The sequence below is a fragment of the Barbus barbus genome (assembly GCF_936440315.1).
Source record: "Barbus barbus genome assembly, chromosome: 19".
Classification (NCBI taxonomy): domain Eukaryota; kingdom Metazoa; phylum Chordata; class Actinopteri; order Cypriniformes; family Cyprinidae; genus Barbus; species Barbus barbus.
In genome coordinates this window covers 11,237,281-11,249,644 of record NC_136747.1, presented here as the reverse complement: position 1 = coordinate 11,249,644, position 12,364 = coordinate 11,237,281, and the positions used below count along the sequence as shown (strand labels likewise).

At 35.3% G+C, this 12,364-nt stretch overlaps 1 protein-coding gene across 1 annotated transcript in view; it reads right to left on the bottom strand.

Annotated features, from left to right (window-relative positions):
- Window positions 1-12,364, bottom strand: part of LOC306884879 (ataxin-1-like) — a 101,430-nt gene that overhangs the window by 71,388 nt on the left and 17,678 nt on the right. Inside the window, exon 2 of the mRNA XM_079441109.1 lies at window positions 3,271-3,447. The gene's annotated coding sequence lies outside the window, so the exon portion shown is untranslated. The remainder of the gene's footprint in view (window positions 1-3,270; window positions 3,448-12,364) is intronic.

Sequence of the window (12,364 nt, the reverse complement as noted above, 5' to 3'; positions counted from 1 at the left end):
TCCAAGTGGAAATTTTAAACATTTATCTATGAGAACAGAGACACGACTTTCATAATAAGAGTTGCCTGATAAGTCATCTTGTGGTAACAGTGGCAGGGTCTCCCTGTACAGAGACTATGGATATGGGCTCACTGCAATAAAGATGTGAACAGCTCCTTTGTGGGGGAGAACCTTTCTGCTTGGTACACAACAAGCTTTTGGTAATTACCAGAGTACCAGAGAGCATATGAATAAATTCATGAGCTCTGACTCAGGTAATTAACTCATTGTTTAATAATTAGAGATCAGGAGAGAGAGAAAGAGAATGAAAGAGAGAAAATGAGGAGAACATTTGTAGGAGATGAAAAAAAATCAGGAAGGGTGAGAGGATGTGAAAAGGAATTAGGGATGTCAAAAGTCAACATTAACATAAAAATAATGTAATAAAAAATAAAATGTATAAAAAAGGAACCAACTCATTTCAATGAATCAGTGTTAATGTAATATACCGTTCAGAAGTTTAGGATTTTTTTAAAATAAATGAATACTTTAATTCAGCAAGGATACATTACATTGATCAAAGGTGGCAGTAAAGACAATCAAAAGCAGAAAGTTTCAGATAAATTATGTTCTTTTAAACTTTCTATTCATCACACACTCTTGAAAGAAAAAATGCATTATGGTTTCCACAAAATTATTAAGTGGCTGTTTTCAACACTGATGATGCAAATCAGCATATTAGATTAATTTTACAGTATAATGATTTCTGAAGGATCATGTGACACTAAAGACTAGAATAATGCCTGCTGAAAATTTAGCTTTAGCATCACTAAAATAAATCCAGCTTAAATCAATAGCCTATTTCATTCTCATTTATTTGGTTTGTACCAGTTTTTAAAAGGGATAATGTAGAGGGATAATTGAGAAGCACTTGCTTTAATTTTACTTGTTAATTATAATACAGTTACCAAGCTATTTTCGCTAAATTACCAAACAGTGTGTTCAGGACCCTGACTGCACATTATCCTGTTTTAAACACTGGTACAAACCAAATAAACGGGGATTAAATATTGATTTGAGCTGGATTTATTTTAGTTTGTGAGAAAAAGAGAGTGTGAAGTGACACAAATTACATATATAATGAAATTATGTAGAAAATTGGTTTGGCGGTCATTATTCAAGAACATTTGACCACAAAAGTTCAATTTTACACAGCTATTTACAAGAAAAAATAGCTCTATACCCCACTCCGCTCATATACTCTGTGGTACTGATAGTTACATGTTCAAAATGTTACTATCGACTTGGTACCAAAGTACCAGTACTTCTGACATTCCTAATAAAAAAAGGTTGAGAGACAAAGAAAAAGGATGCTGTAGAATGTCACCGAATGAAGGGGAAAGAGAGACTGAGTGGACTTCCGTTTAGACCGACCAGAGGGGACTGGAGGAGAAAATGAGGGAGTGTGAACTGACACCAGAGGCAGAGAGAGATCCCTGTCAGAGCTCAAAGCTGAACAGACACTCCTGACGGGTTTATCCACGCACCGCTGGGCCCGACTACAGCTCAACCGGCATCAGATCCTGTCCCCACAGACACGCTACACACATACACAGCCAATCCCACTGAAACGTCATCTTACACTGCATATCACATCCGCATTCAGCCTATATGTGCACTGACACACTTTGACAGGCTGGAAGCTTCTTCCTTTCCAAACAGGAGCTGGTAGATGAGTTCCACAACAGAAGCTAAACTATTTCTACTGTCTTATGGCGCTCAGAGGAAAAAAAAAAAACTTGTGAAGGATTAAAAAAATAAAATGAGGAGACACCACCCCTCACAATGTAGAGCGCTTTGAGTGCTTAGAAAAGCGCTATATAAATGTAATGAATTATTATTATTATTATTATTAAAATAAATCAAAGCTTCGATGAGGAAAAGGTGAACCGCTCTTGACTAATGTGACCCTAAAATAATGGAATGGAATGAGAACGTACACTACATTTAAATTCCATTAAGATTTTGTAGCCTTGTGAGCATCAGAGACTTCACACAAAAAAAATCTTACCAACCAAACCTTTGAATGGTAGGTTGGTAAAATATGGTGAAATGTGTTAAACAGAGCTGAGAGTGTTACAATATCATCAGTAGGGATATGCACAAATACATATTTCACAAATTAATTAGTCATTGTCTGTCCAAATGACATTTCTTATGGGTCATTCATTCCTATAAGACACTGTCTTCTGCACAATACTAATATTGACGCATTTTAAAACGTTAGATTTTTTATCTTTTTGTATGTTAACTTAAAAATAGGGTATTTATACAACCAGATGCTGAAAAGTCATCCTAAGACTGTCCTACTGCAAACACATACCAACACCAACAGAAACCCTAAAAAAATAAGCTGAAACCAAGAACATGGAGCCATCTGACCAACATTTAATGAATAAACAGGCTAATTATCTACCGGTAATTGCTGTAAACCATCACAGCTTGCTGGACAACTTGTTAACCATCCTGCTCATTCCTAATTATTCATAGCTGAAAGTATTATCAAATTAAAGGAATTGTTCACCCAAAAATGAAACTTTTGTCATTGTGTCATTCTAAAGTTGTATGATTTTATATACAGAACACAAAAGAAGACATTCTCAAGAAGGTCTCATTCTTTGTGTCAAGTCATTGGGGTCTAGTGTCAATCCTGAAAATATCTCATTTTGAGTTTAGCAGAAGAAAGTCATAAGAGTTTGGGAAACATGAGGATGAATCATTTGTTCTGTGTATTTATTTTTGGGTTAAATATTCCTTTAAACAAACTGTGGAAATCACAGGACAAAAAGACAATAAAACAGAGAGGATTCCAGACAACTATGTGATGACGACAGAGACAACTAGAGGTAGGAACAAATACCAAAACAGTGAGTGGAAAAAGAGGAAGTGCAGTGTTGAGTCAGCAAGTGAAAGAGAGATAACAAGTGATCGAAGTATAGCAAGAAAGAAGAAGAGAAACAGACACTTAATGCATTTTCATGCAGATGTGTGATGAGGTCTTTACACACAACCGCTACAGAGAAAGGTTCAGAAAATGCTCCACGTTTTTTCCACATCTATTAGAAAACCCAACTGGGCAGAAGACAACACACAAGCCTCTCTTTCATAAGAGGTCTATTACTAGTACATCTGTTTTGAAGTTGAGGGTAGAAAAGTTTGACCCAAGAAAGAATGAGTCTCGTGCACAAGCCAACCCAGAAACATTCAAGTGAAAATAAACTGCTGTCTTACCCAGTAGGATATACAGGCAGATCTTAACCAGGTTCAATCGGAGAGGAGAGTCCAGATGAAACCACTAGGATAGGGATGGATAAATCTCTCCTCGTGCTGTCTGAGGGGACGGCTCGTGATTCCCACTCTGTCTGTCCACGTCTGTGTCTGCCTGGCTCCAACAGCCCTCACCATTCCCTGCCACATACAAAAACAAAGAGCTTTACACTTAAGCAATCAGGTTCGAGTGACTGTGCTACATTATATTACCCCTATATTGTACTGCTAGACTGCATATCTGATCAAGATTGGAATGCTTTCCTGACTAATCAACATCCAGAACTAAAATTGCATTTTATAATCAGAAATTTGTGTTAATTGACTATATACAGCATGAATTTGAGAAACATATTAATTAGCTAGATTGTATATTTTATGTATAAGAAAATAAATGTGTTCTGAGATCCTCTTATAATGCCACCGTCACTCCTCTTGAATGTGTAACCAAGGTAACAGGAGACTAGTTGAGAATGTTCTTTAAATAGTTTCAGCCGTATGAACCAGCGAGACACCTAGGGTTGGGATTTCCTTTACTATAAGACTAATATCATACATCCAAAAATAAAAAAAGATCAACTAATTACTCAGTTAATTAGTCAATAAATCAATCGATAAATTGCTAATGTTACTCTTAAAAGCATGTTTAATAAAACAAATCATAAAATGTATTTTTAACACGTGTGTGATGTATACATACACAACCATAGGGGTCACTTACGTATCTTATGTGACAAACATGTATAGTCACAATTGTTTTGGACTTTGTATTCATTAAAAAATCCTGAAATATACTGTTTTCAACACTGCAAATAATAAGAAATGTTTCTTCAGCAGCAAATCAGCATATTAGAATGATTTCTGAAAAATTATGTGACACTGAAGCATCCCCAAAATAAAAGCTTGAGGATTTTAGATTTGAAAATGTTGAAAGTTCATTAAAAATTAAAAAGATAATAATAGATTTTTTTTTACTTTTAATGCATTTTAAAATAGTATTATAACAATTTATTATTGTTTATTTAAAAAAAACTTTATTATTGTGTTTATTATTTTAATTTTTAAAAACTAAATTAAGTGCAAATACTATAATTGTTATAATTAATCATTCATTTTTTTATAGTTGTATTTAATGGACCACCCTGTGTGACCACCAAACCAAATCTCCAGATGCTCTCCTGAGACCCAGACTGAAATTTAACTGTTTTTACTGTATTTTTGATCAAATAAAGACAACCTTGGTGAACAAAAGAGACCATAAAATCTTACCGAACCTAAGCTTACATAAGTCTTTATTAAATTAACATTTCTCTGATTCCATGCCATAGCCTTTTATCACTAAGTGTACATGTCTCTACACAAAAGCTTTTTTCCCTTAAATTGTTTGACCTCTCGTCCAGTTTAATGGTTCGTTCCAGGGCTGAGCGCTATGAGGAAAAGCGGTTTAATCAGAATCACTCTCCTAGTCTCTGAAGCTCCTGGGGGAGACCGCATTCACAAAACAAACATTGGACACTATTTATAGATGCCTGTCGACATGGCAACCACTCTTTGTTTCTTTGAATCAGAAACTATTTCTCCTTTTTTCCCCCTCAAATGTTTCGCTTCTTGCTTCAAACCAGGCACTGGGACTTGAGACACTCAGTTGTCTCGATTTGCTCTGGTATGTTCCTTCAAAACAAGGGCAGGGTGGCGGTAACATCACTTTAAACTGTATCGGTTAAAATTTGATTTAAACACCTGCAAGATGATTTTGTATCTAATTGAAAGGGCATCCTAGTGAGTAGAACTAACTTTTTTTCTTTTTACAGTGAATGTAGGTCAAATGGTGTTCATCCACAGCAGATCTGGCAGAACCGAAAACATAATTCATAATTCATTTTCTCTACAGGGAAATCATAATGTATAAAACTTTCAAGTCTCTGAGCAACTTCCCGCTCCTATAAAAGCATTGCAACTGGCATAATATTCACTGTATAAGATCCAACAGCTTATATATTTCAATAATTTGCAATAAGCTTTAATTATATTGTGGTTAAAATGGCGTAATTAGTAGTTCACTCCCTCACTGGTGTGGTTCATGGTTTAGAAGACTTTATTACAGAATGATTTGAAATGCCTATGGAGAAAATTAATGGGAAAAATCATTCCTAAACAAGAAAAGTGGTCTCTTTTATGCTCTACTGACCAGTTTTGCTCTTTTTGTTGAGATGTACATGATACTGGAGTCTTGACTCCACTGAGAGTAACGGTTTTACTTCACATACACACATGCATACAAACACACACATATATATGTATATATAGACGGACAAATATACTCACATATAAACCATCACCCTTCCTTGTCTTAGTCAGCAGCGCTGAATTTTGCTGACTGTTCAAAAATGCAGGAAAGAATATTAACGACTGTCTGATGCCCTGCCCACTGTCAGTCAAACACCTCCCACCTCTTCCTTCATATGAATTACACACATTACACTCCTTAAATACTTACATTACAGTATGACTTGACTATTAAGATTAACTATTTATTTAGTCATGCCAAAAGTAACAGTTAGTAATCTGATATTTTAAAACCTAATCATATCACAGTCAAAATAAGACAGGCTTACTGGAACATGGGTAGTTGGGAAGTGACAAAATGAAAAACATTTCATATATATATATATATATATATATATATATAGTCATTATTTTATGGTAGATATTTCTTACTACGGTGTTTAGATTAAAATCTAGATGAATACAGTTAGAAAGGGCATGAGCATTGTGACATTGTAATATTACTGACTTTATCTCTCCCCGATGGTAGCGGTTTGAGTCATTTTACATTTTAAACAGCACTTTTGCCTCTTTAGGTTACACTAAAAAGAGTATCTTCTCATCCCCCTTTCATAAAGAGCACTCTCTGTTTCTGTTTCCCGTAATTCAGCAGCTGAGAAGGGTTGCAGGCTACTCTTTCTCTCTCATCTTGCTGATGAAGTGTAATGGTTAAATGGCAGCTGACCACAAACAGTCAAATCTATACCACTCGTATTTGTTCCTTAACAAAACAAGTCAAGGGGTACTATTAACATGCTAACAATACTAAGTGATATGGCGTATAGCGTGGATGATGTCTTTCATATACACACACACACACACACACACGGCCTATATATATATATATATAAACAGTACTTCTGTCCCTCACAGAGTTGTTGGACTACTAGGGTTATTGCACAATACTCTGAAGTAAGATAATATAGTAACACAAAAAAGACAGACATACGGGAGCTTTAATCTCCCACTAACAAAATGACCTTCACCACTTCTAGGCCTATTTGTGCTGCTACTGTGTGTGTGTGTGTGTGTGTCTGTCTGTGTTCCCGAGGGCTTTCAGTCTTTAAAAGATTCATAATGTCAAGTTCATCTGCCCATTCACATTAGCAGCTGTTTATATTACTAAAGGAAAGGTTAAAAATGTCTTAACCTCAGCTTTCCCTCTCTTTCTCTTTCACTCACGCACACACACACACACTATATTTGTTTCACTATATTATTGAGTAAATATTTTGAAAGGATGCCACTAAAAGGATGCCACTATAACCTAACCTAAATTAGTTTCAACTCAATTTAACTCAATTATGGGTAACAATTTGTCCCCAAAATATGGTTAAGAAGGTACACACACACACACACACACACACTCAGCATCTAAACTAGGACATTCAACAGACTTGAATTGTTTTTATATAGCAGCAAATTATGACTAACCCCAAAAGAACTGAATTATATTTATATTTGTTTAGTTTTAAAAGGCAAAATACATATTTTATTGATTTTAAAATCTGAAAATATAAAACTTAAACATTATTTGCTTTTTTCCAGTTAATTATGACCCAAAATAGCAATACAGTAAACCTACACACAGACACACACACTTAGGCACAGTGTGTACTTTCCTCTCTCTAAACACACTATCAATCTTGTTTTCTTCTGGATCTATCTATTATTCTTCCACTAACTCCCACAATGCATTAACTCCCTCATATATTTACCTTAGGCTAAGTGTTTAACTCTCCATTTTCATTTTGTCCTGAAAATGTAAAATAAAAGTCTTAAAGTAAAATTAAAATATCTAATCTATTAAAAATTGATTTTAATTTTATTAAGATTACCATAAAATGGTCCAACAGAACGCTAACTTATTAAAAGGACTATTTTGGGAATGCACAACAGCATTAGTGTGCAAGAGTACTGTATTAGTCGGAAATGCACCGGTTATTTTTATATTCAATTAATCTGTTGAATAGGTTCAATTAATCAGATTTTCAAAATTTATTTTCAGTATTTTCTTTTTTTTTAAAGTTACTATACATCAATCTTGTAAAGTAACATAACTGGCAGATGTTTTCCGTGATTTGATTGATAATCAAATGTAATAATAATAATCAACAATGAAAATTACCGACAATTGATTGGTAGTATTAGTTATAGTATTAGATATATTTACCAGATGAACACAATATCAATAACACAAGATATGGGAAGAGTTCTCTCACTTTATACGAATTGTATTATTTTGCAATCATAATTAATATTATACACAATTATATAGTTAGATCATCTGTATTATTTGCACATAATATTTTGGCGCACCCATCAGAACAGAAAGTCATTTTTTTTGTCATTGTCCATTTGCATAAATTTGATCTAAGTCATGGCAAGTGTTCATCGGAAATATCCAACTCTCATTGAAAATGAAAGACTTCAGGTTATTCTGCTGCTACAAATTGCGGTCAGTGTGAATGGCCCTTTAGAAGCTACTGAATGAAGCTCCTGGCGTACACATACGCTAGGCTCAGTGGCGCTTACATAACCACAAACACACACCCATATCGGTCAGCTCAAAGTTCTCCTGCTCACCACAGATGGCTGACCTCTGACCTGTTGGTGCACAGCAGCCAGTCACGCAGCACACTGCTGACACAGATAATGAAAACACACACAAACACTCCACCCAGAACAAGCTTCATGACAATGACTTACTGGTGAACTGTCAATGGACTCTTGCTTCACAGTAACATAACACTACGGCTCTAAGGGAGTACCTAATCCTTAAAGGGACAGGTAACAGAAAATTAAGGTTCTTCTGTCATCATTTACTCACCATCATGTCACCTGGATGACTTTCTTTCTCCAGAATGTGCAGTCCAGAAATTATCACAAGACTGAGACGGCCTCTAGTCGCTTTATGACATTAACGTTGGTAATTAGGCAGTGTTTAGTATTTACTGTTCTGAACTTATGTAATGTGTTCATGAATGTTTTCAGTCATGCAGAGTGTCTGTAAATATCAGATACAGTTTCATTCAAGAGAACCTGGACTTGGTTATTCATTTGTTGAAGATGTTTTTCTACTCATCTCTAACTCTAGGTTTTTAAACAACTCCATATAGTTTGACGAGAATTACAGGTTACAGAGGCATTGGTGATGAGGTCAAGACTTCAGAGCCAAATGCATTATGGGGAAAAAGAGAATGTTTTTTAATAATTAATAATTTTTCAATTGACAAAATTAGCATTATTTTTAGAATTATTATTGACATCTTTCTGATTCAGCTTTTTCTTTGTTTATAGTCTATTTCTTTTTAAAAGCACAAAACAATTATCAATGCGTAGATTAAAATGTTTGTCTATTTTAAAAGTCAGAGATTTACAGTGTTATAAAAGTTAAGCACAGAACATGCAGAGTACATGTTTCTATAGTTTAAGTTAGCCACATATTTGACACAATTGTAGGTCAATTCTCATAACTCATAATTATTCACCATTTTGTACAATTCCTGGAGCAAATAAATAATTGATATTCAGGTTAAACAAAAGGAAGAATGTACATTTTCATTCACCACAGACATACATTATATACAAAATATACAGCACATATAAACCAACATTATTTTTGTACTATTTATATGCTAAATTGTGTTAGGTGTTGTTGTCATTTTAATAGGTTTTATATAATTAATATATATATATATATATATCTATCAATGTAGCTTTAATTTATTTAGTTAAACTTATTTTACATCTTTATGAAGCAAATTAGTATAGTTTTAGTTAACAGTAACACTGATATATACAAGTTAATATTTTTTTAATTATTATTTATTTTTTAGGCGCAAACACACCAAGTTTTGTGATTTAGTAAATGCTCAGAAGCTGTTGAGTGGTGTCACCCATTGCGGTGTAGATGGGGTGTTAAAATACAGCCTCTGCTTATTAAATCAATTAGTACTGCGATTCAAATTGCTGTAGTGGAGACATTAAAAAGAAAATCCTTCGCGAGCATACACACACAAAAAAATAATTGCACACGACTGTGCTAATATCAGCCTCTCCCACATACTGTATACACACACGAACACATGCTCATACACACCAGCAGTCGGTCCTTTCCCAGACACCAGGCCTCCACTTCTGTAATTCACTTGCTATGTTGCTGCTGGTTTGTTTCACAACACTGTCACATCCAATGAGATTCTCTCCCTGTCCTGGCTTCCTGCCACTCAGCGAGAACGGCACACATTAGTGACCCTCTCACTGTTGCTCAGACCGCACCCTCCCCTCCACCAGCGTTACTTACCAGTGTCTGGCCACCGGTCACACACACTGAGCTCTTTACTACAGGGTAAATCCACAGGAGTGTATAATGCTAGGATTAGAGCTGCAAGGCATTACAATCCGAAATATATAGCACACTTCCAAAGCATTTCTCACCTGCCTGCACTCTCTCTCTCCCTTGTCTTTCTCAATTTCAATAATTACTCATTCTGCCCTGACAAAAACATACTGGTGATTTCAAATTGTAATATTTTAATATATTGCATGACACTGAATGATTACATTATTCATTAATTATCATAGTATTTTCATGGTTCTGAAAGATATCTCAAATAATATCATGCCATTAACATGGTATCATCTTGTCTAGTAAATCCAAATGATTGAAATATAACCAAGGTAGTGTCACTGTTCAAAATACCCATGGTACTGTCTATAAAAAAAAAAACAGCATCAGCATGATACAGGCCCAAAAACCATGGTACTACGTAAAAAAAACAAGGTAGCATGGTAGTACCATGAAAAAAGAAAAATAATACCATGATACATGTAAGAAACCTATCAATAACTTTATGCATGTCTCAAAACATTAATATTATGGTGCATGTAAAAAACATTAATATTATGATGTATATCTAAATAGCAAGGTAACACCATTGTGTAAGTAAAATAATAATGTAATACCACTGTGCATGTTTAAAAACCATGTACACTTCTAAAAACAAGACAATATCATGGTAATAATAACAACATTTTGCATGGCTAAAAACATGTTGTCTACAAACACTATTGTTTTAGGGTTTTATTTTAATAGATCAAAGAACAATAGATAGAATAGATTAAAGAACAGATTTTTAATAGTATGAAAAATGGCCAAAAAAGGCATGGAAATATCATTTAAAAAAAAAAAAAACACCACAATACTTTTTCTAAGCACAAGCTGTCCCTCCCACCCTCTTTTGCAGAACATAAACTAAAGGATGAACACAAGCATGTGCTTTACGAAAGTTGGAGATCCGTAAAAGCAGCACAAACAGAGCTGGAGTGCGAATGAAACACCCCCAGCCCAGCGATCCAGCGCCGACAGTCAATCCGTGTGTGTATGTGTGCACACATGTGCGAGGTCTGCGGGGACCTGCCGATTCAATCCAAACCACCACAAGATTTCACCACTCTTGACAGCAAAACCTTTTAGCCTTCCCATGCTCCCCTACAAACGGTTTGTTAACATACAGCCTCGGAACGACCGGATAAAAGGTCACGAAACCTTTCGGAAAAACCTTTTTCTGTCACTTTCAATGAAGACTCTTACATAACAGCGCCACAGTAGTTCTGAAACCGCAGGAAACTAATGCTGAACCGACCCGCACAGTAATCTCATTGGCGGTGGGATGTACAACACGACTGATTCTGCAGACAAAACCTGTTTTACAAAGCGGAGCTATTTTTCAAAGAGCTACACAGTGACCTGAACATGCACGTCATGTGACCCACCTTGTGATTTTTATCAGCAAGGGTATTTGAAACCTGCACGCCTGGGGTGGAAATGCTTTTTCATATAGTCTGTTTGTTGTTAAGTTGATTTTTATTTGTCGATATGGTCGCCGTCCTTTAAAACTAGACACAAAAAGTGTGTGTATGTGTACAGCAGACACGTCAGGGGCCCTCATTTCTCGTCTCTGCGGGTCTCTGTTTGCAATGACCCTGCTTATGTAATGAAGGATGCAAAGACACACAAACACACACTTACACTAGAAAGCTTCTTGCTGCTGTTACTTAACACACACTGGGTCTGGATATCTGCTGAGATGTGAAGCCTTCTGGTGCCAGGCCAGCCTGAAAAATTTCCCAAATCCCAGGAGGGGGAACGCAGACCCTCTGTGATCAACAACAGCCACTACTGAAAACCCAGAGAGTTGCATTTACATGTGTGTCTTTGGAAAGCAATGACATCCTGAAGAAAGAACAGAGATGTGTACTGTAGCGTAATACTATTGGTGGTTGCTAGTAATTAAAAAAAATTGCATAAAAATAAGTGGAAACAAATGCCTTGGCAAGTTGATAAAACTGCCTCCAGCTTTTCTAGGAATGAATGAATGAATGAATGAATGAAACACTACCGTTCAAAGGTTTGTGGTCATTATGATTTTTTTATGTTTTTGAAAGAGGTCTTATGCTGCATTTATTTGATCAAAAATTCAATAAAAACAAAAATATTGTGAAATATTACAATTTAAAATAACAGATTTCTGTTTTAATGCACTCTTAAAAATGAAGGTGCTTAAAAGTTTTCACAGTGATGCCATAGAAGAACCAAAAAGAACCACCTCTTTCTTACCTTTTTGTAATCTGAAGAACCTTCTTTCGCCACAAATAACCTTTTGTGAAACCGAAAGGTTCTTCAGATGTTTAAGGTTCTTTATGGAACCATTTATACAAAAAAGGTTCT